At 59.3% G+C, this 22,947-nt stretch overlaps 1 long non-coding RNA gene across 1 annotated transcript; it reads left to right on the plus strand.

Moving 5' to 3' along the window:
- Positions 1-3,541: 3,541 nt before the first annotated feature.
- Positions 3,542-10,203, plus strand: LOC121038926 (uncharacterized). The gene is made up of 2 exons (XR_005794576.1): positions 3,542-4,717; positions 5,138-10,203. It is a non-coding gene; the product is annotated as an uncharacterized LOC121038926 (long non-coding RNA).
- Positions 10,204-22,947: the final 12,744 nt, after the last annotated feature.

Consider the following 22,947-nt stretch of genomic DNA (forward strand, 5'->3'; position numbering starts at 1 on the left):
CTCTCTCTCTCGTACGGGAACTCCAGGGATGTGTGTGTATGAGATCACTGGACACTACCCCACAGGTCATTGAGGCTCTTTATTTTTTAACCTTTTTAAATTTTGTGCCTCAGTTTGGATGATTTCTACCTTAAAATTTTTTTTAATGTTTATTTTTGAGAGAGAGGGAGAGACAGAACCCAAAGCAGGCTCCAGACTCCTGAGCTGTCAGCACAGAGCCCAATGTGGGGCTCGATCTCACAAACCGTGAGATCATGACCTGAGCTCAAGTCAGACACTCAAATAACTGAGCCCCCTGGTGCCCTTGGATGATTTCTATCTTAACTAGTCTCTAAACCATTGGTCTTTCTTCTACTGCATTTAGTACACTGTTAATCTTCAATGACACATATTTTTTTGAAATTTCAAATATTTTGGTTTTGTTTTTCCAAGTAACTTCTCCTGAAATGTTCCGTCTGTTCAGCCGTTGTCCGTCAGATTTAAAGTCCTTTTTTGGGGCGCCTGGGTGGCTCAGTCCGTTAAGCATCCGACCCCAGCTCAGGTTATGATCTCTCGGTTTGTGGGTTCGAGCCCCACATCGGGCTCTGTGCTGACAGCTCAGAGCCTGGAGCCTGCTTTGGAGTCTGTGTCTCCCTCTCTCTCTGCCTCTCCCTTTCTCACACTCACGCACTCTCTCCCTCTCTCTCTCTCTCGATCTCAATCTCAAAATAAATAAACATTAAAAACATTAAAATTAAAGTCCTTTTTTGCCAGCCCAACATTTGGGTCATCTGTGGGTCTGTTTTTATTGACTGTTTTTTCTCTTGACCGTGAATCACATTTTCCCGTTTCTCCTACGACTGGATTGTTCTGTTCTTACTGTGTAACAGACGGTGTGGATGATACGTTGTAGAGATTATAAATCCTGTTATCGTCCTATGAAGAGTGCTGAGTCAGCACCCGTTCATCAGTGATCACTTTGACTTGGTGGAGGCCTGAGGCTTGGCATTAGTTTGTTAAGGCAGATCTGTTTCTGGTTTGCCCTCATTCCACCCCCTGGTGTCCTGGGATGGGTCTTACTTCTGAGGGGGGGGGGGGTGGGGGGGGGGGGGGGGGCTTGCAGGACTTGAATCCCACATGCTCTCCCCTCAGGCACGCAGTGGCTGTGGGCCATGCTCAGCCGCCTTCTAGCTCCTGTCCAGAACCTTCCTTCCCTCAGCCTGCTTCGGTGCAATTCAGGGGGCATCCAGGGTTTCAGGGGGGCTCATAGGCAGATTGTGGGGCACCTCCCTCTGTGGTCCCTTCCCTCCAGGCCTGCCCCTCTGTTTCCAGTTGGTATGGCAGCCCCGAAGTCCGTCCGTGGGCTCCTCAGGGCGGCCAGACCGCGTCTTTCTGCCTGATCTCTACCCCCACGCACTGTGCGGCCCGGGCAGTGTCCTCCCCTTCTGTTAGGGATAGACCTTCCAGGTTACACCTGGTTCTGACCCGTCTCCGGTACCCGGGAACACTTGTTCTTTGTGTCCCAGTTTATAGTTGTTAGCAGAAGAGTCCGCCCTGCGTAGACTAACTCCACGATCGCTGCCGTCCAGGGCCCTGGGCTGTGAGCTGTGAAGGAAACGATTGCGCAGGTGACCTCCCGTTCTGATGGCCAGCTTCCAGAGCGTGATGCCTGGCGGTCATCCTTGGACCCCTGGGCGAAGTCCACCCTCCTTCCTCTGTGTGGCCCTCCACACCAGGCCAGCCCTCGAGCTCAGCGCCCCCCTCGGTCCTGCCCTTCAGGCCTCCAGCCTGGACAGCTCCTTCCTCCCCCCTGAACTCTCTAGACCTGCTCCGCCCAACGGGACTTCCTGCAACAATGGGGTTTGCCCCAGGCCTGCACTGTCTGGCGTGGTGGCCCCTGGCCACTAGCCATTTGAAATGTGGCCCTTGTGACTGGGGAACCAAACTTCTGGTTTCGTGCAGTTGAGTCCAAGTTGAAATAGCTGCGCATGGCTGGTGGCCAGTGCCTTGGACAGGGAGCTCCAGACCTTTGTTCCTCCGAACGTGGTCTGACACGCAGGGCCGGCCTTGCCTGGGAGTATGTGGGAAGTGCGGAATTGCGGGGTCACCACAGACCCGCGGACAGAAACCTGGGGCGGGGCCGGCAGGCTCAGCGGCCGCGATTTACTTGCTGTCCAGCTGGTGTGTGTGGCCGAGACGCTGCGCCTCTGGGCCTGGGCACCTGCCCTTCCCTCTTTTCTGCTTGGCAAGTTCCTGCCCTTCAACACCCAGAGGAATCCAGCCCTCAGGGAAGCTGCCCCCCTCGGCCCCCTTGCTGAACTCCTCACGCCGGCCATGGGTCCTCTCCTTGTCTCCAGTCCCCGGCCGGGGGCGGCCCCTTTCTGGCGCTTAGGACTGTCCGGTAGAACTCAGGCACCGGCAGTGCCTACACCACCCGCCCACGATTTCTGCCCCAGGACTTTGCTTTGTAGCCGGTGTTTTAAGCTTTGGAAATTCTTAGGGTAGTCAGTAGGGCTTAATTCTTGGGCAAATTTCCTTTCAAGAGCCCTCCCCCCTTTCTTTTTTTTTTTTTTTTTTTTTGTTCGTCCTTTAAACGAAAATGCCGGTTTCTTGTTTAACAGAAAGAGTAAAGAAATGCAGACGCTGGTCTGCACGATGAGGAGACACCTCAGGGAGAACTGGTCGGATTCCTCCATAACAGCTGGGGGTTCCGAGGCGGGGGTGACGGAGGCCCCGTGGCTGTGTGTGCGGGCGGGGGTGGGGCGAGGCCTTTCGGGGGCCCAGGGGTCCTACACACCCCGACGCCCATGCTCTGAATCGCGTCTTCCGGCCTCCGCAGACACCCACGCGTCCTTTCCACCGTCTGGTGGGGTCCGCCCCCTGGGCCCTGCTCCACCGCAGCCAGCGCCCGGCCCAGCCTTCCCCTGAGCTCTGTGCTGGCAGCTTCTGCCTGAGGAGAAGTCCCGGCCATTCTGTCCATGTGTGACACCCTAGCCAGGATGCAGGTGACAAACTGCTCTTCACGGAGCATGTGGGAGCCCGGACTGCCTGTCGGGTCCTCAGGACGTGAGCGGCAGGTAGCTTTTCGCGGTTCCCTCTTTTGCAAGGGCTGCTAGGAAGCTCAGAAGCAGGTTGCATTCAGGTCTCTGGGACTTGGTGCTTTGCATCTCTGGCAAACTTCTCTGTCCTCTTCACCTCTGGGAGTGCCAGCTGGGGCTATCTGCTTTGATATTATCGGTTCCTTCTCTTTCTGTGGCCCGCCGCCCTGATCCTCTGCGGGAACATCAGTGGCATAAAATGTTACCAGCAGTGCGTGGCCGCTTCTGCCCCACCTGCAGCGTGAGACCGCAGGCCGCTCTTGGGTTCCTGGGCCTCAGCGGCACCGTCTGCAAAACGGGCCCAAGAGAAACAATCACAGGGCTGCTCGGGGGATTAAATATCTTGGGAAAAACACTCTTCCAACGTGGTTGGAAGGAAGGAAGGAAGGAAGGAAGGAAGGAAGGAAGGAAGGAAGGAAGGAAGGAAGAAAGGAAGGAAGGGAGAGAGGGAGGGAGGGAGGGAGGGAGACAGGAAGAGTCTATGTTTTTCTGCTCCTTTGCCACGGGAAGCAGGACTGTGCAGACGGCACCAGGTAGGGTATCGATCTTCCCTGGCTGATGAGGTCGAGTCCTCCGCACACACCCACACATACTGGGCACCCTCAGTGTGCTGGGGCCCCTGCCCCTTTCTGAGCCCCTCCTCTCCAGGTCCCTCTGGCTGTGGGGTGCAGAGAGCACCCACCACCCGCCCCCCGCCCCGCCAGGCAGTAGGCGTCTCAGGGAGGATGCTGGGCCTGCCAGCTCCCAGCAGCTCTGGGGGCCCCTGAGGGCTGGGGAGCAGCCGGGGAGCGGCCGGGGAGGCAGCCGTGCCCAGGAGGAGCGGCTGGGGCTGAATGTCGGGGCTCAAGTAGGGGAGGAGAGGCAGTCCCAGGGGCCTCAAGTGGAGGACACAGCAGCTCGTTCTGTGCCACCCTCCGTCGTGAGACTCTGCGACGTGCGGGAACCAGACTGGGCACAGATTTCTGCTCAGTCCATGAAAGAAAACACTTTCGGGGCAGCACAGCTGAGAAGAAGTAGAACACGCTGCCTTCGGGGAGCGAGCACCCTGTCACCAGGGTAATGTAAGTGGAAGCTGCAGGATTATCCGGCAGGGATGCTGGACGATGGCTGTCCCTGCTATTTGAGGGGGGTGTGAGCTCCGTCATTTCCAGAGCGCCACCTGCTTCGGTCTGTGTTTGGGGCTGGAGGGGTCTTGGTGGAGCCTGGCTGCCGAGATCCGGCATCTCCCCGTCGTGCTTCCGCTCAGCTGTGTGATCGCAGGCGAACCCCTCGCCCGTCCTGAGCTCCAGGCCCTCCACCTGCGAAACCGGAGGCCTGCACGGGTGGCTCCTGCAACGGCCGTCGGCAGTGCTCCCCGCCCGGGTCTGGGCACCGGGGGGACGGCTCCCACCCCAGACAGCCGGGTTTCCTGCCTCTTGCAGGGTCCTTGGGGAGGCAGCTCCCCGCTCCCGGAAGGAAACCCCACCGGCTGTTCCCACGCAGCTTGACGTGCCGGCAGAGGGGCCGTGGACGTTTTCCCCCCAGAGACCATCGGTTTGTTGTGATGAGTCTCGACGTGGCCGTCTCCACAATGGCTCGACCTGTAAACGAGACCCTGTGCACGGGTGACAAAGGCCGGGGGCGTTTTACAACACTCCCGCGTCCCGAGCGTCCCCGTGGCGCAGTCCCCGTGACGGGCAGGCTTGACTTCTTTCCGCAGCGCTGGCGGACGGCGTGTGCGTGTTTCCCACAGACAGGTTGTCAGCTGCGTGCACTCTTGCCTGCGGCTGCCTGATGGACGCGACGAACTGCAGTGAACCTAACGGCCTGAGGCGGCGCCTGCGAGTCATCTCCGGGCAGCCCTGGGTCAGGAGTCTGAGCGCGGCCCCGGGGCCGCGCAGCCGGCCGGGGCCCTGGTCTCCGCTCAGGCTCGCCCGGGGAAGCAGCTGCTTCTCCAGGCACACGGCCATTGCCAGCATTCAGCTCCTTGCTGGCGGTCGGTCGGCTGGAGGCTGCCCTCGGCTCGCTGCCCCGTGGCCCTTTGCGGGGGCCGCTCCAGACGGGGCCGCTTGCTTCTTCAGAGCCAGCGAGGGGGACAGCCGCGAGCTGCTCCACTCGCGGTCCCACGCGGCGTGCCCCTGGACGCGGCCGCCCGTCACCCCCGTGGACCCTGCCGGTGAAAAGTCAGGTGTGGGTCCCGCCCACACCCGGGGGGAGGCAGGTCAGAGCGTGAACACAGGGGTTGGGCCTTGGGGCCGCTGGCCTGTGCGCCCCCGTCCTCACCCTCGCAGACACACGCACCCGCAGTCACGCGCAGGCGCGAGGGCCCAGGCCCGAGCAGATCGGGATGAGGATCGACGGACGGGGTCAGACGCGCCCCCCCCACACCCGTCCCCTGCACGCGACGCGGGGGGTGGGAGAGCGGGCTTTGCGTAGTTACCTGCTGTGTGACCCCGGGCAGGCTGCCTCCTGCTGGGTCTCTGCTCCTCATCCACGAGCGGCAGTGGGGTTTGGCCCGGCTCCCAGATGCCGCAGACGTGTCCCCCAGCGTCCACGCCACCCACCTTCCAGGGGGATCAGTGGAGGTTTTGTTTTCCGAACGACCAAGCAAGTAACTCAGTTCTCCGTGGACCCTGGCTGAGCGTCCCCCAGATCTGACTCGGTCCGACTCTGGCTCCCTGGAGATGGCGTCAGACCCTGCGGGCCGGGGCTCAGTCCCCAGGGCCGCCCCCTCCCCTTCGGGCTGCAGGACGACTGGCTGTGGAGCAGAGGGTCCCACGACCCCCTCCTCGGGTCGGATCGTTGGCCGGAGCGGCTCGCAGAGCTCGGGTGAACGTGTCGCGCACTGGATCGCTGGTTTATGATGAGAGGATGTCTGTCACTGGAAGAGCGGACGGGAGAGATGCGTGGGGCAGGTGCACAGGAAGGTGCGGAGCTCCCCGCCCTCCCCCGGCCCGTGGCCTCCGCGGCTCCGCCTTCACCGCCCTGGAAGCCCTCCCACGCGGCCCCAGGTCGGCTGGGGGGTGGGTCCCGGAGGCTTCATGACCCTGGCCCGACCGAGGGATCACTGGCCCTGGCCGAGGGGTCTGTCTCCAGCCCCTGTTCCCTCCGGGGTGCAGGGGTGGGAGGGGGAGACCCTCCAGTCACATGGTCGGTTCCTCCCCCAGCCCCCATCCTCGGGGGCTTTCCAGAGGCCACCTCACTCGCATAAGACACCTTGTCACTGTCATCACTTAAGCCCCAGAGTTTTAGGAGCTCTGTGCCAGGATGGATGAGGACCAAACATATTTCACACCATAAAACAGCATCACGCCTGCCCACACAGAGCCCTGAGCCCGGCAGATGGGACCCGGGAGCCAGTCCAAAGCACCAGACGCTCAGGTGGGAATCTGCAGAGTTGGTGGTCAGGTGGAGGGTCCCTGAGCAGAGGGGACGTGCAGGGGCACTGGCAAAGAGCAGAGAAGGCTGCCTTGGAAGTGGCCCCTGCTGCCCGCTGTCTTCCACCCTGTGCTTGCAGATGGCGGGGCTGATCTCGGGTGGACGGAGATCCTCCGAGGTTTGCTCTGTGGCCCTGGAGGCAGTGGGGGGAGGGGAGGTGGAGGAGGGGGTGGGCGGAGGTCACGGGGTCCCCCGCTCCGTCTTGTTGCCGTTCATCCTTGAGCAACCCCAGAGGAGGGGGTCTTCATTGGCACTCTGTACTGATGAGGAATCAGACACAGAGAGGTCGAGACACTTGCCCAAGGCCACACAGTGAATGGCAGCCCCAGAGCTGGAACCGCGGGCTGTCTGGCTTGTGTGCACACGGGACAAGGAAGGATGAAGGGCTGGGTACTTTACGAGGAGATGGGGCCCCAGCAATGTCCTAAGGCCCCCCCCCCCCCGCCAAGATCTGGAGCCACGGCGGGGGGTGTCCCACAGCTCCACGTGAGCCACCCCCGATGGCAGACCCAGCCCAGAGCTCCAACAGCAGGGGTGAAGCGAAAGGAGCTTCTAACACCTCAGCCTCCCCGGAGACTGTGGCCTGGAATGCCCCGTTTCTTAAACAGCCTGTTTAATCACCAGGCCGGACGCCTGGAGCAGGGCCCTCAGCCCCGCTGCCCAGGCTGGACGGGAGTGAGGACTGTTCTCTGCAGCCAGGGCCCAGCTCCATACTCGGCACCGATTCACCCCATTTAACCTCGAGCTCGGGCTCTGCTCCATCCCGGGGTCCCCGCGGGAGCCGGCAGGTCCCTCCCTCGGCCGGGGGGGTGGGTCCCCGGGAAGCCAGCACTGTGCTTGGACCACTGGCCAAGTGCTGCGTGTGCACTTCCTCCGCCCCGCCGAGGCTCAGCAGAGGCTCGGCGTGGAGGGCTGGGAGCCGTTTCTGGGCAGGAAGAAAAACTGTAACTCAAGCTCCCTCTCGCTCTGAGTGAAAAACTCTGCTGTCGGCCAGGCAGCCTGCCCTCTGGGCTCTCTGAGGGCCTTGCTGCAGCTGGGGACCCAGGGGCCCTGTCGATGGAGCCCCTGAGACAGGGTGGCTGGCCTTCCTGTTGGGCCGGCCCCAGGGAGCTTCCCCATCGGAGCCCACCTGGCCCGGGCCTGCAGGTGGGGGTCCCTCACTGGGCCCCCCAGTGGCAGTCTCTCCACCCCACGCCTCTCCCAGGCTCATCTGTGTGCCCTGACCCAGGCTGTGCTGTGTTCCCGGCTGGGGGCAGACCGGCCCGTCAGAAACCCGGGGTCGTGTGCCAGTGACTTATTCTGCCCTAGGATTCAATCTAGAGAGAATGAGGCCAAACCCTGGGAGGAACCTAAGCAAACAGAGTCCCATAGGTTCCTAGAGTGCCTAGTTCTAGAAGGTTCCTGAGCTCCCGAGGAACACATCCCTGGCCGTGGGTTCTGTGACAAGAGCTTCTGTCTCTCTCTCTCTCTCTCTCTCTCTCTCTCTCTCTCTCTCTCTCTCTCTCTCTGTTTTGGCTGCAGGTAGAGTTGGTTTCTCTTTCTTGCATCAAAAAAGAGTTAACTTGGGTGTGGGAGGTGCCCCCTGCCTGGGGGTCCTGGGTCCTGCCCCAGGCTACTCTACCCAGAACAGGGCTGCCCTTCAGTGTGCAGAAGAATTCAGGCTCTGAGGGCTCGAGAGCCAGCCCGAGTGACCACGGTCTGCACGGGCTCCCCCACCCCGCAGCACTGTCCCCCAGTTGGGGACCCACCGGGATGCAGATCCCTGTCTGCAGAAATGCCCGGCCCTGGCATGCGCTCAGAAGTTGGGGGCATCTTCTCTGTCTTCAAGGGGCCCCGAGGCGGCCCCAGGGTGACTGGGGTTAGGAGAGGCAGGAAGGGCACATTCCCAATGTCTGTGCCGTTATTAGCCGGCTGGGGGCCACTGGCTCTGCCTGTGGTTGTAGGTCATTGTCCGAACAGACTGGAGTCCCTGGATGCATCCCAGCTGGACGGGAGGCCTCTGACCAACCTGAAGCCGCCCCGTGTCCCTTCTGTGTCACACAGCCGCTCAGGAAGCCCCAGTGACAGTGGATGGGAGGGAAGCCCGTCCCTCAAGCATTCACGGCCATGAGGGTCTGGCCGACCCTGGCTGTGGCCACGTGGCTGCAGGGACAGGGACAGCAGCTCTAATGTGAAGTAGGTGCCACGCACCTCGGGTGACATGCCCACGTGGTCCCCTTTGCGGTGGGTCCTGAGACTGGTCTCCTGGGTTTGGGGCAAGTCTCTTCCCCTCTCTGAGCCTCAGTTTGTTCACCTGTACAGTGGGGATGTCCCTCTCTGAGTGAGTGACTCCTGTGTCCTTGGGCTGACCGGCTGCTTCGGGGCCCCTTCCCTCCCCAGCCTCTGCCGCCCCACAGGGCCCTGAGGGCTGGCAGGGGCAGGGCCTGGGGGCGCCCAGCCAGCCACTCCTCCCTGGAGCTGATGACAGACATGCGGAGTTTCCATGGAGGTTGGAAAACAGAACACAGAGAACTCGGAGATTTTGTCATCGCAACTCTCGAGTAACCGAAAACAATGACATCGTAAATCTAACTCCAGCCCCTGGAGCTGGGTTTTCTCTGCGGTGTGGAGGTGCCCCCCGTGAAAGGGTGGCTGGAGGAGGCAGGGAAGAAGCTGGGTGCCTGCAGTCAGCCTGCGCCCCTTATCAGACGCCCCGAGACATTTCCAGGGACGTGGGATAACGGGCTGTAGCTCCTGGGCCGCCCGTGGCAAATGACACTCGGGAAACACAGGACAGGTGTCGCCTGTTCTTGTACCCAGGTGCCCTAGAAGCAGAGCCTGAGACCGGGGTTGTGGCTGTGTGATTTGTTGGGAATGTTCCCAGGACAGGGCAGGGTCTCTGCTGGAGTCACGCTTCGGCCTGGACCGCAGAAGCTCTTGAGTGTGAACCAAGCCACCCAGGCAGGCCCAGCTTGTACCTGCGGGTGCTCTGGATTGGGGGGGGGGTGGGGGTGGGGGGGCAGGCGCTGACCCAGGGCCGTTTTCCTCTGAAGGGGCAGCTGTGAGGGTGAGTCAGCCCGATCCTCCGGCCGCTGGGGGAGGCGTGCGGGGCCTGGTCAGGGAGCTCCAGTCCCTGCAACAGCCGTGTGTCCGTTCCCATTTCACAGGTGAAGAGACTGAGGCCCAGAGAGATCATGGGGCTCGTCCAGGTCACACCCCACACGCAGTAGAGGCAGGGCGGCCCCTGGCGTGCCTCCCCCACACATCGTTCTTGCAAGGAGGAGGCTGTTGGGTGCCGACCACCCCCCCCCCCCCAACGCCTCTGAGGCTGGTTGCAGCCCCTCCACGTTAGCGTGGAAGCCGCGCCCAGGACCGCCGGGGCCACGGGGAAGGTCTCACTGCTAAGTCGGAGCGGTGCTCTGTCCCCGTGGTCGCCGACCCGGGCTGTGGGGTGGGTGGAGAAGTAGGTTGTGGGCGTGCAGAGTGGGAGGTGGCCGTGCGGAGGGGCAGTGGGAACCCGCGTCTGGAACTCAGGCACGGCATTTCGGTGCCACCCGGGCAGAAACGGTGCAGCGGGGTCTTGTGCTATGATAAATGACCACTCTTAGCAGTTTAAATAACCCAAATGTGCTATGGGGTCTCACTGGCCATGGCTGGGCCCGGGGCAGGACTCCCTGACTCTCCCTCTTGCCTGCCCCTCAGGTGAGTGTGGAAACAAAATTTAAAAATTTTGGGGCGCCTGGGTGGCTCAGTCGGTTAAGCGTCCGACTTCAGCTCAGGTCACGATCTCGCGGTCTGTGAGTTCGAGCCCCGTGTCGGGCTCTGGGCTGACCGCTTGGAGCCAGCCTAGAGCCTGCTTCGGATTGTGTCTCCCTCTCTCTCTGCCCCTCCCCCGTTCATGCTCTGTCTCTCTCTGTCTCAAAAATAAATAAACGTTAAAAAAAAAATTTTTTTTTAAATTTTAATGTTTATTCATTTTTGAGAGAGAGAGAGTTGGGGAGGGGCAGACAGAGGGAGAGAGGGAGACACAGAATCCGAAGCAGGATCCAGGCTCCCAGCTGTCGGCACAGAGCCCGACGCAGGGCTCGAACCCACGGACTGTGAGATCATGACCTGAGCCGAAGTCGGATGCCTAACTGACTGAGCCCCCCAGGTGCCCCTGGTGCTTCCTCACACATCTTAAAGCGGGGCTCCCAGCTGTCACCCCAAGTTTAAACGGTGTTGCATGGTAATATGACAATTTTTTCCTTAAATGTTGACATTTAAAATAATGCAGGAAATTGTATCTGTCCTCATCTGGTACAAACCAGATCACACGGGATCTAGATTCCAACTGCCGAATTGGAAATTGTGCGCTGTTTATGACTTACGAGTCTTCAGACCCACTCCGTGATGCACAAAACGAGGTAAATTGAAACAGATTAAAAAAGAAAAGTTCTGTGATCCTTATTTATATTCTAATACCTTACTTTTTTTTTCTGGCTTTAGTTATCCCTACATTTGTTATTAGAACCCAATTGACCAAAACCACATAAGTACAAGGAAAATTAATTTTGATGACAATTATTAAACATAAGCTCATGTTTTGTTGGAAACAGTGAGATGGGCAGGGCCGCTATTCACTGTCTTGTGTTACCCACTGAGGGAATTTGAGGGGGGTCTGGCATCCGTCTACGTTCACTTTCAACTTCACAGATAAAGAATCGAAAAAACCCTATTGACACGGTGGCCCCTTGTCGGGGTCGGTCAGGGAGGCAGGACCACTGTGTCTCTGACGTGTATCTGTTTCCTGTGGTTCTTGAACGTGTGTGTGTATAGACGTGCATATATGCAAATCTGTAAATAAACATGTACTTAGGTAAAGGATTGCATACGTAAATAACGAATATATTTTTAAATAGAATTTATTACAGAATTAAAAGTAATTTTATTAGATCAATCCATACATTTACATAAACATGTGCAGACATGCGTGTACACGAACTTACACATTTCTACGGAGGCTTACCTCTAGCAGCACACGTGTCTGTATCTGTAAATTCCTCCATAGGTAAAAGCATGTACACACACATACATCCACATGCTTGAATACAGGGCGGTCTGCATCGTCATACGCGTGTATCTACATCTCTTTCTAAAGGGACAGGCAGCTGGGGTTGGCCCTGCTGGTGCTGGTGGGCTAATGGTGTGATGGGCTGTAGCGGCCGGGGGTGGGGGGGGAGCAGGAGCCCGCACGTGGGGCCCCCTCCCCACTCCTGGGTGTGAGCGGCAGGTGAAGGTGTCCTCTGTGACCTCGGACGTCTTACCCGTGAGGGGGGAGCAGAACACCTCATCCGCGGTAGGAACACCGGGAGTGCTGGGAACGGAACAGCCTCTGCAAAGCGCAGGGAGGAAGGGAGGAGAGCACTGCCAGGAACACCCCAGCGGGGTCTTCCGCGGGGGGACCTGGCAGGTGCTTGCAAACCCCGTGGAAACCTGGAGAACGAAGACCAGCCGACCTGAGGGGGCAGAGCTCGCTGGAGGGCCTCCGCCCGCACCGACACCTGTCCCTAAGCGGCAGGACAGACACGGGGAGGGGGGACCCCAGGCAGGCAACACAGCCGTGGGAGCGTCGACACCCGTGTGGGTGGATGAGAGGCCGCTGGCTGGGGTCAGCGGTGGGGAGAGTGAGCCTTGTCTACCGTAGATACCCAGGCTCCATTCTAGAAGGATCGCAGTTTCGGACTTGAAAGAGAGATGCCGAGTCTCAGGAGGAGACAGGACGGGGTGCTCATGACCCTGGCTAACGGTTCCCCGCCAGCACACAGGCAATCGCATCACGAGGGACCACGCCGTCGACTGGACCGTAGACGGCTGGAGATGTCAGTCCATCAAAACCGCCGTCGAGAGAACCAATCAGCCAGCCGGCTCCAGCACGCGGGAGCTCATGGCCGTGCCCATGACTGACCAAGCGTTTGAGTCTAAAAAACAGGAAAGTGGGTTAAAAAACTTTAAAAAGACACTTCCCAAGAGAACATTCAGATGATCAATACGCATGAAAAGCTGCTCGACTTTATCAGCCCTCAGGCAGACGCGAGTTGACCTGCAATGCACTCTCGAGAAACACCCGCCAGATGGAAGGTGCCAGGGCGCTCGCGGGCGCCCGCGGGGGCGGGACGGGCGTGAACTGCAGGGTTTGGGCGGCGGTCTGTACTTGTGACCTGGGCGGTGGCCACATGCACGTGTCCGTTTCGTGACAGTTCATCTTTATATTTGTCATCCTTAACAGATTGACCAAAAACATGCGCCCAAACGAACTCAGGCTGCACAGTAAGAAAACAGAATCCCCAGCGCGACGTCCTGTCCACGTGCACTGGGGGCTCTCACTTCGTGTATGACACGCAGAGCACCTGCTGGGGGCAGAGTCCTGCTCCAGCCCCGGAGGAGCTGATGGTGGACCGTCCATGTGAGCCCTGCCAAGCTGACCGCCGGGAGCTCGCCATCCAGGGAAGGGCGGCCACGAACCCGCATCCTGGGTTCTCACTTGGCCCCAGGCCTCTGAAATGATGGATGCGATGGGTGCACACGGCATTTCCACTGCCTGTTCTGGGTGCGGCTGCTTCTGACACAGCCCCTGCCCCCAGGCTGCCCCCAGGCTGCTAGGGACGCGGGGCCAGGGCTGTGGGAGCCCAGGGGAGTGCCACACCCAGCCTGGGGAGGGATGAATCAGGGAGGCTTCCAGGGGGCGGTGGCTTTGGGAATGAGCCATGTAGGAGACGGGGGCTCCTGGGTTGCTCGTGGCTCGGGGAGCAGAGTATCTGTCTTTCTGCAATATTGTTTCCTCCAGTTGCTCCCTGCTCCCTTCAGCCTCACCTCAAATACCTCTCCCCAGTGTGGGATGATGCGGGCTGTGCCCGCTTTTGCTTCTGGGAGCAGATGCTTGGGTTCTATCCGGCTGTACCCCTGGAGTCCAGCCCAGAGCCTGGTTCACCCCGGCAGCTCAAGAAATACCTGTCCAGCCGGCCTTTGATCGGCCAGCTGACACGGTGCCCGGGACCCCCACGCTCCGGGGTCAGCTTTACGGCCCGTGTCCCATCAGCCTCTCGGCCAGAATCACCGGAGATCTTGCTTGGCATTCCTGGGTCCCGGTGTTGGCACGAACACCTGCGATCTTGCCCAGAACGGGTCTTTCCCTGGGCCTCAGTTTCCTCCGTGTGTCGGGGGACACACACCCGCTTTAATCGGAAACCGGCCTCCAATAGGTGCTCGGGAGGTGCAGCGAAGCATATTGCCATGTGCAAGGCCGCGTGATTGAAATGTCACGCTGTACCACGTCTCAGAGCCAAGAGGCCGGGGCCGCGGCCACCGCCGCAGGTGGGGAAGCACGTTGGGAGGTGGACACGCGGGCCGCACGGCCGGCATGGCCGTTTGGACTGGGGTCTCGTGACCAGGGATCCATCGCAGGCTGTCCGCGACTCCACGGAGAGGCCACCAGCCTCACCGACACTTTCCTCTGTCTGTAAACAAACTGCCCTCCTTCCGCTAGCAGGTGCTTCTTGGCGGGGAGACCCGGAGAGACGTGATTGCTGGGGCTCAGCGCACCGTCCTCCCATGGGTGGGACAGATGGCGGGCCAGGTCTTCCACACCCCTTTGGCCCCCCCGGGGCCTTTCGCGCAGCCTGCACGGAGGGTCGCTGGGGGCCGAGGCCCAGGGGAGCTGCGCTAAGACAGCGTCCTGAATGAGCTCACCTTTCCTCCCGGTAGGTCCCTGAGCCGGGCGGTCCGGTGTGGGGAGGGCTGGGCTGAGGGGAAGGAGCCTTGTGCTGTTTGAGAACGAGAGACCCCGAGTCCCCACGTGGGGACAGACCTGTGAGAGCGGGACCCTCAGGACGAATGGCCCACTTCCCTTTGTGTTCCCAGCAGCCCGCTCAAATGATCTATGGGGAAGGGCCATTTTCAAGAGGTTCCAGTCGGTCCAGACCAGCACTTTGGTAAAATATAATACAAATAAACTGCTAGAAGATCAAAGAAAAAGACAGGCCCATTTAAAAATTATGATTATTACGAGATTCAACAACACAAATCTCTGCGTCTGTTTTCCCCTGATGGTGACAATGGTTTGCAAATGGCTCTGGGCCGTGGCACGCTTGGGGTCACGCTGGCCAGGTGGGGTTGGCTCAGGAAGGTGGTTTGTCCTTAGCTGGGAAGGCGGGTTGCCGGGAGTGGGGAGAGCCCCAGTGCCCCAGGGACCAGGGGTCCAGCTCCGGGCACTCAGTGTGTGGGGGGCGGTCAGCAGCAATGCCGACGTGCACCCCGAGAGGTGGCGGAGGTCATGGAGGGGGCTTGCAGTTGGACACCCTGCTTCTGAAGACAAAAAAAAAAATCATGGCAGTTGGGGGTTCCTGAGCGAGGAAGGCCCATGTAGGAAGTCAGACGGAGCTGATCGTTTTAAATTCCTTCCGTAGCGTTAATTTTCTTTTTTCCACTTTGGCGAGAAGATCAAAGAGAGAAATGGGGGTGAGGAGGAAGGGGAGTGAGGTTTGCTGCTTCCTTTTCTCAAGGCCCAGGACAGCATTACCCCAACAGCAGATTGAGAGGGGCTTGGGTGTCCACCGGGGGTGCCTTGAACAGGATGCCCATGGGCTGCGTGGAGAGATTCACGGGGTGTGGGGGTACTGGAGAGAGGCCCTCCAGGAAGAGAGCAGAGGCTCAAGGGGCAGGATGGAGCTGATGCCCCTCCCCCATGTTTGCAGTACTCCCAGGGGGAGGATAAAGCTGTCATCTGAGGCACATTCAGTGCCTCCTCCTTCTCTCTCTCTCTCTCAACACCCAGGATGGCATCGCAAACAGGACAATTACTTCCATCAGACAAAGAAACAGCAGGAGAAGCAAATGACCTGCTGTGTGACACAGGAAGTGATCACAGCCATGGTGCTTCAGCCTGGCCCCTCAGACCCTGGAACGGAGGCTCCTTCTACCGTCCCCCCTACTTTGATCACGGCTGAGTCCGTGGCACAAACACTCCCATGTTCGGCATGGTGGACTTGTGTGGCTCATGCAAACGAGCAAAGTGCCTCCTGCACTCCCGCTGTGCAGTGGGGCCTGGCTTCTGTTTCCTTCTCCGCCCCAGGCTGTGAGCTCCAGACAGATCCATCCACCTGTCCATCATCGACTCGCCTATGTATCCTTCTTCCCTCATCCCTCCCTCCCTCCCTCCCTCCCTCCCTCCCTCCTTCCACCCATCCTTTCCCCCTACAAGAGGCCGTTGAACCTCGGACAGCCAGGAGCTAGGTACTGTGTGATCCCGCCTGGGCATCGCAACAATGTAACCTTGTAACAACTGGCGCTTCCGGCTCACAATATCTTGAAACGCCTGCTTCTCTTGTAGCTGATTTTTTTTTTTAATTTTTTTTTTCAACGTTTATTTATTTTTGGGACAGAGAGAGACAGAGCATGAACGGGGGAGGGGCAGAGAGAGAGGGAGACACAGAATCGGAAACAGGCTCCAGGCTCCGAGCCATCAGCCCAGAGCCTGACGCGGGGCTCGAACTCACGGACCGCGAGATCGTGACCTGGCTGAAGTCGGACGCTTAACCGACTGCGCCACCCAGGCGCCCCTCTTGTAGCTGATTTTAAACACGGAGGGAAGGATTGGTGTGCAGACAGCAGGAGCTGCCCCCCTCCGCTACTGTGTGGGACGAGAACCGACGTCAAAGCAGAAACAGCCTCGGAAAGCGCGGGGTCCTCAGCGACGGGCCCTGCTTGCCAGGCGGCCTTCAGCAGGGGGCCGGGGTGGCAGCAGGCAGGGCATTTGTGCCGTCTTCAGCCACTGAATGGTTTACAAGTTTTCGAGGTGGAGACGGCAGGAAGCCGTTTGACAGGTGAGACGGTTCAGAAGCCTCCAGCAGACACAGGCTGTTTCGGAGGTTTCCTGGTGCCGTGGTTCACCCAGAAATTTATTTCAAAAGTCATTGCTCACCAGTGGTGATCGTGGCACGTTGAAACCAGACCCTGGTGAGGTTGTCTCCTTTCCTCCAGCACCCAGGCCGTTTGGAAGGGAGGTGCGGGGCCTGCCAGGGTTAGGAGGCCATGGCAGGCGTGTTGCAGCCCTGTCACCAACCTGCTGTGTGAGGCTGGGACACCCCCCTCTCCCGACCTTGGGCCTCTGGATACTCATCTGCGTGCTGCACACGGGCCAGGTGGCTTCTGGGTCCTTCCTGCTCAGGTGCCCTCAAGTCCCCGACACTGACACCGAGTCTGTTTTCAGCTGCGGGAGGCGGTGGCCGGGGGGGGGGGGGGCGTGCACGGGAGCACAGGCTCTGGGGTGAGCCATGCACTCCTGAGTAACCCGGGTCACCCTCTTCCGCCCTGACCCACACAAGGTGGGTGCCCAAGGCAGCGACCCCGGGCTTTTTGGGGAAGAAGGGGAGGAGGCAGGGCTGTTGGGGAGCCCTGGAGTGGAGGTCCTGCAGGGTCCAAGTACCCAAGGGCCAAATGACAGTGGGGGCGGGGCAGCCCCCTGCCCAGAAAGCCCCCAGAGACAGCCTGTTGGAGGCCGGGAGGGGCCCAGGCAGTTCGGCACAAACAGTCCCTTCCCAGCTGGGCTCCTTGGAAGATCCCCACGCTCTCCCGTGGTGGCCCAGGCTGGAGGCCACGTCAGCAGCACACCCCGCCTGGGAGGCAGCCCGGGCTCTCTGGGTTTCCAGGAGGCACAGGCTGCCGGCAGGAGGCGGGGGAGGGCCGGCGCCTGGGGACCTGCTTTCCTCTCAGCTCCGGAGAAGGAAAAAGTGACTTCCAAGAACTGAGTTGCATTCAGGAGCCTTCTTGTCTTGAAAGGACCCTTTCTCTGCACCGGCTGGTTGCAAAAGGCTCTAATTCATCCTCCTGGCTTCAGTGGCCTGTGAGGGCATCAGGGGGCAGAGGGCCCGTTGGGGGGGGGGGGGGGCGGGTCCAGGGGGGGGGGCAGCGAGGGGGAGTGAGGGCTCCGGGCAGGACAGCGAGGCCCGGAAGGGACTCTCGCGGGGCAGGGTGGCTGGGAGGCAGCAGAGGCACGGGTGGCAGGCACAGCTCTGCTCACTGCTGGCTTCATGGCCACCTGACTCCTGTGGCCACACCAGCCTGGACAAGGCAGTTCTGGGAGCCTCAGCCTGCCCACCTGTCAAATGGGCGGGAGGTTGCTCTACATTCCTCAAATACTTTTTCCAGTTGTTTGCAGCCCTGATGATGGGTGTGGGGTGGGTCCTGCCCATGCTCTCATGGCATTTGCCCTTAAGTCCCATGATCTGTCCCTGTGTCCCCAGCAGAGGAGATGGGGGACCCAACTGCCCTCCCGGGGGCCAGCGGTGCCCTCACCCTGGGAGATGGGAAGGCGGGTGGGTAGCGTTGGGGGGGCAGAGCCTCCTGGGAAGACAGAAGGAACCTTCACAGAAGCCCCGTGCTCAGCGCCCCATCTGGTCTGTGTCGGGGCAGAGGAACGTGTGGGGAGGGAACGAGAGGGTGTTCACAATAAGTAGGACAACAGCCATGTTTCCGGAGGGCTCAGGGGCGCCTGGCAGTGTAGCCGCGAGACGGCTCGCTGGGTGGTCCTGGATCCATCCGTCGTCCCCTCCGATGCCATCTTCAGAGAGCCAGACGGGGTGTGCCCGCAAGGGCTCTGGCTGGCCTGCTCGCCCTCCTGGGTCACTAACTCTGTGAGTGCCCCTGGGTCGGCCCCTTTCCTTGGGGCCTCAGTTTCCCCATCTGCAGAGTGATGGAGAATGAGCCTCGGTTAGGGAAGGAGCCAGGCTTCCTCTGGTGGGAAGGGGAGGAGGCGCAGAAGTCCGGTGTGGAGCTGAGCTGGGGAAGGGGTGGGCTTGGTGAGACCCCAGCAGACAGGCTGAAAGAAAGGGCAGGCACCGTGGGGGCTGCAGGCGCGGGTGAGTGAAGCGCCCCGGGGCTTCTCCCGGAATGCTCCTTGAGGGGCACGGAGAGCAGGTGCGCACCCCTTGCAACCCCTGCTCTTCCCTCCCTCTTGGCTGGAATGCAGATGTGGTAGCTGGAGCCACAGCAGCCAGATTGTGACTCTGAAGACAGATACCACAGTATGTTGAAGCAGAAAGAGAGGAGGATCTAGGGTCTCTGCCAACCTCACATCTCCTGATTGCCCACCTCCTGACCTCTTTTACCTGAGACAGTAAACTGGCGATCTGTTTCAGCCACCTTCTGTTTTCTGTGGTCTGCAGCCCCGGCTGATCTTCCCTCGCACTGTCATCCCGCGTGACTGGCTGGAAGCTGGCCTGATGGGTCAAGGGAGGGGAAGAAAGGCGGGAGGTCAGTAGTGACGGAGATTCCGTTTGGGCAAAGCCTGTCAATACCACCAGTATCGGGAATGAGAGATGATGCCCACAGTCTGCAGATATTGGATGGAAACATACAGAACAGTATGAACCTCACGGCCAAAATTTCAACAAGTTAGCTGTGGGCAAATGGACAGATATCCTTGAAAGACACAAAGTACCAAAGCTCATTCAAGAAGGAAAAGATAACCCAAGTAGCCTTTTTCCATTAAAAAAAAAAATTTTGAATTAATAGTTAAAAACTTCTGCACAAAGAAAATTCAGGCCCCGGTGGTTTCATTGGAAAATTCTACCAAAATTCTAAGAAAGAAATGACACAATTCTACCCAAATTCTTCCGGGAAATGGAAGAGAAAGCATGTCTCAACTCCTTCTGTGAGGAGTTCCCCTCATCCATCATCTGGACGCCGAAACTAAATGTTGTAAGAAAAGACAACTACAAGCTAATCTCTGTTATGAATATAAGAGTAAAACCTTTAAACAAAAATTGAATCCAGTAATATATACGTAGGATAACATCGCAACCGAGGCAGGCTTATGCCGGGAACACGAGGTTGGCTTACCACTTAAAAAGCAGTCAGCGTAATTCACCACATTAACAAGCGAGAAATGAAAACCCACACGATCATCTCAATAGAAGCTAAGACACCTTTCGTAGAATCCAACATCTGGTTTTGGCAAAAACTCTCAGCAGACTAGGAGTCGAAGGGAACTTCCTCGGGATCGAGGACACCTGCAGACACCCAGCGTTCATGTCCTCCCAGGTGGAGCGGGACTGATGCCTCCAAGAACAGGGACAGCACCCCCCCCCCCACTCTGTTAGCATCACGCCAGAAGGCTGGCCAGTGCAGTGAGGCAATAAAGAGAAACCAAAGCCATGCATATTTGAAATGAAGACCTGAAATGGTCTCTATTCACATACAACACAGTAATCAGTAGAAAATGTGGTGGAGTCTGGAGTCTACGAGGAAGCTGCTAGAATAGTGAGTTTAGCAAGGCTGTGGGATGAATACAAGGTCTGTATGTGAAATCAAGTTTTTAATATGGTGGCAACGAACAATTGGAAACAGATTTTATTTTACTTTTTTTAACGTTTATTTTTGAAAGAGAGTGCGAGTGGGGGAGGGGCAGGGAGAGGGCGACCCTGAATCCGAGGCAGGCTCCAGGCTCTGAGCTGTCGGCACGGAGCCCGACGCGGGGCTCAAACCCACGAACTGCGAGATCGTGACCTGAGCCGAAGCTGGAATTGTTTAACTGACTGAGCCCCCCCAGGCGTCCCAGAAACTGAACTTTTAAATGGCCATTTACAATAGCAGCAAAAAGTGTGAAATACTTAGGAATAAATCTGATGGAAGAGAAGCAAGACTGGTTCACCGAACGTAGCAAAGCATCTCTAGAAGAAATGGAAGGTCTGAGGACGGGCGAGGCGCCGAGTTGCCCCTTTCCCAGGTCGTCCCTAGACCCAGTGGATCCCAGGCGAGGTCTCAGCCGGCTGGTTTGTGGAAACTGACCAACCGGTTCTCCAATTCGTGTGGGAGCGCTGAGGACCACAGTGTCCCACAGGAGCTGAAAAAGAACAGAGCGGAGGCGTTGCACCACCCGAGGGAGGAAGGCGCTCGCGTCGCGCATTATCTCATGGCATCCTTTCAACCACCGCACAGGGAGACCGAGGCACAGGGAGTCACTGCGTGACCCCACATCCCGCAGCCCCTGCCCAGCGTGGGGGCGGGAGGCTCAGGGGACAGGACTGCGCCCGCTCCACTGACTGCTGCGTCTTTGGCTTCCAGCAGCAGGCCGGGCACGTCACGGGGCTTGGTAAGTACCAGAGGTAAGAATCGTCACGGCCAGTAGTTACCGTGCACTTCTGATGCACGCCTGGCTCCGTGCGAACACTGTGGGTGTGTCAGCCCTGTTCGATGGGTGGGACGGGGGTGGGGGAATGCGCCGTCCTGCCGCTGGTGTCCCGAAGGGGGACTTGGCCTCGACCTTCCTGGGGCCTGACTCAAGCCTCCCTTTGCCCCCTGCTGGAGGAGAGTTCCTCCCTGCTGGAGCGTGCCGCATGAACACATGCGCCCTCCGTGCCCGCCACGCGGACACCTTCCCGTCAGCAGAGTCAGGCACCCCCACAGGTTTGGGGCAGCCGGTTGGAGGGGCCAGGCCGTGGCCTCACCCCAGAGGCTGCCGTCAGGAGGCTGTTATTGGGTCACGTCCGAACTGTGCCCTCTGAATCCGGCCTTTGGTTCTGTTTTGAGTAATAAAGCTACAGTCCCGTGTCCCTTCCCATCCGCCTGACTACTTTGTCTCCCAGTGGCTCCAACCAATCTTGCTCAGGGCAAAAGATGATGATTGAGGCTTCTTCCCTCCCGGAGATAATTCACACCGCATCCCTGCAGGGGCGGGGGCTACTGATATTAGCCTCATTTGGCAGACGAGGACACCGAGGGACAGGGAGATGAGCGGACGAATGAATGAACCAACATACGAGTGAATGATGGAAAGGTCAATGTGTCGCCAAAGCTTGGGCTCTTTGCCATGAGCTACCCAGGCTTTGCCACGAGGAGGCAGGTTGGGCAGAAGGCAGGTGGGCGGGGCAGTGCCCGGCTTGCTGGGTGATGGGGCCGGACCCTCTCGGGGCTGGATCGGGGCTGCTCTGTGCCCGGTCGCTGTGACTGGCTGGATGTGGCCCCCAAGACCATCGGATCGTCTCTTAGTGATGGGTTCGTAGCCGGGACATGGATGGCAACCCAGCCTGGAGCCAGGGCCGGGTCTCCAGCCTCTCCCACCCCCCACCCCCCCAGCAAGGGCTGGACACAGAAAGGGCCAAGGAAGTCTTGTGGACAGAACTGTAGGGTTTCCAGCATTTCAACCTTCTCGTTCTGACTTTTAGGAGAGAAAGCGAAAGGCCCATGTCTCCCCGTGCAAGCTGCCGGGCTGTGTCCCCGGCGGGAGACCCGCCTCTCGCGCTGAGCCTCGGTGCCGCGGGGTCAGGGCGGCCACCGCGGGCCGCAGAGCGCGCTCAGCCGGAATGCGGCCGAGATGTTCCCGGGGCCGTCTGGAGCAGTCTTCCCCGGAGCTCGCCTCCAGCAGGGGGAGGCTGCCAGGACTGATTTTCCACTGTGCGAAGGAACGCTCTGGAAGGAAGGAGGTGGCCACGTGGACTGGAGCCCCGGTTCCCGGCCAAGCCTTCCAACAATCCTTCGCATTCTGGTGAGCGAAGCCGTGTCCTCGTGTTGTCCCAGGGCTGCGGGGCCACCGCCCCGTCAGCAAAGTCAGGCAGCCCCACGGCTCGGACTTGCTTCCTACCGCAGGGCGCACTGTGTCCGGTGGGGAAGGCCACGCAGAGAGAGACGGTTACACGCCCACAGTCACGCTGCAGCGGTGGTCGTGATCGTTCACGGAGCCCTTCTGCTGTGCCCGGAAGCTTGTAAAGATGACCTTATTTAACACTTGGAACGGACTTTGCGGCCTTGTTTTATAGACAAGGAAACCGAACTAAGAGAAGCTAAGGAACCTGTGTAGGGCCGCCCAGCTAAAAGAGAAGCTGGGTTTCCACCTGTGTTGACGGATTGTGTTTCCACGTGGTTTCCGCTGTGGGCAGCAGAGGGGCTCAGGCCTGGCATCAGAGAAGTCTGCCAGGGAGCGGTGAGAACACAGCTGGGTACTGAGGGATGCATAGGAGTGGGCCCAGGGCAGGAGGTGAGGGAGGGCAATTCAGGTCTCTAGCCAGGTCCCTGACCCCGGGTTGCGTGGTAATCGGGAGGGCTTCCAGGGGGAAGGTGTTTCCTGCGGTGACCCCAGCTTCCGAATCCGTCTCCGTGGAGGACCTGGGACAGACAGAGGCTGAAAACTCAACGGCTTTTCATCGAGGGCCCTCCAGGAAGCCAGCTTGAAAGCACGTAGGCCTCCCCGTGAACCAGAGAGGTTTCTGGGCCACAGAATTGGCAAAGGGCAGCAGAAAAGCAGGGCAGAAGGAAGACGCATTTCAAAGGAGGGTCAAGAATTTGCTGCTCAGGAAATATTTCTGGAAAAGTTCAATGGGGCGTCCTGTGGAATCTCAAATATTCCACATTTAAGAGGAAGGAAGGTTTGTGTTCCCGGGATGTCGGCCCGTCTAGGCTCTTATTTCACGGGCAGGCAAGGCTGAGGGCTCCAGGGAGGGGC

This window comes from Herpailurus yagouaroundi, unplaced genomic scaffold, assembly GCF_014898765.1.
Source record: "Herpailurus yagouaroundi ecotype Mexico unplaced genomic scaffold, PumYag 28, whole genome shotgun sequence".
In the NCBI taxonomy this organism is placed as follows: domain Eukaryota; kingdom Metazoa; phylum Chordata; class Mammalia; order Carnivora; family Felidae; genus Herpailurus; species Herpailurus yagouaroundi.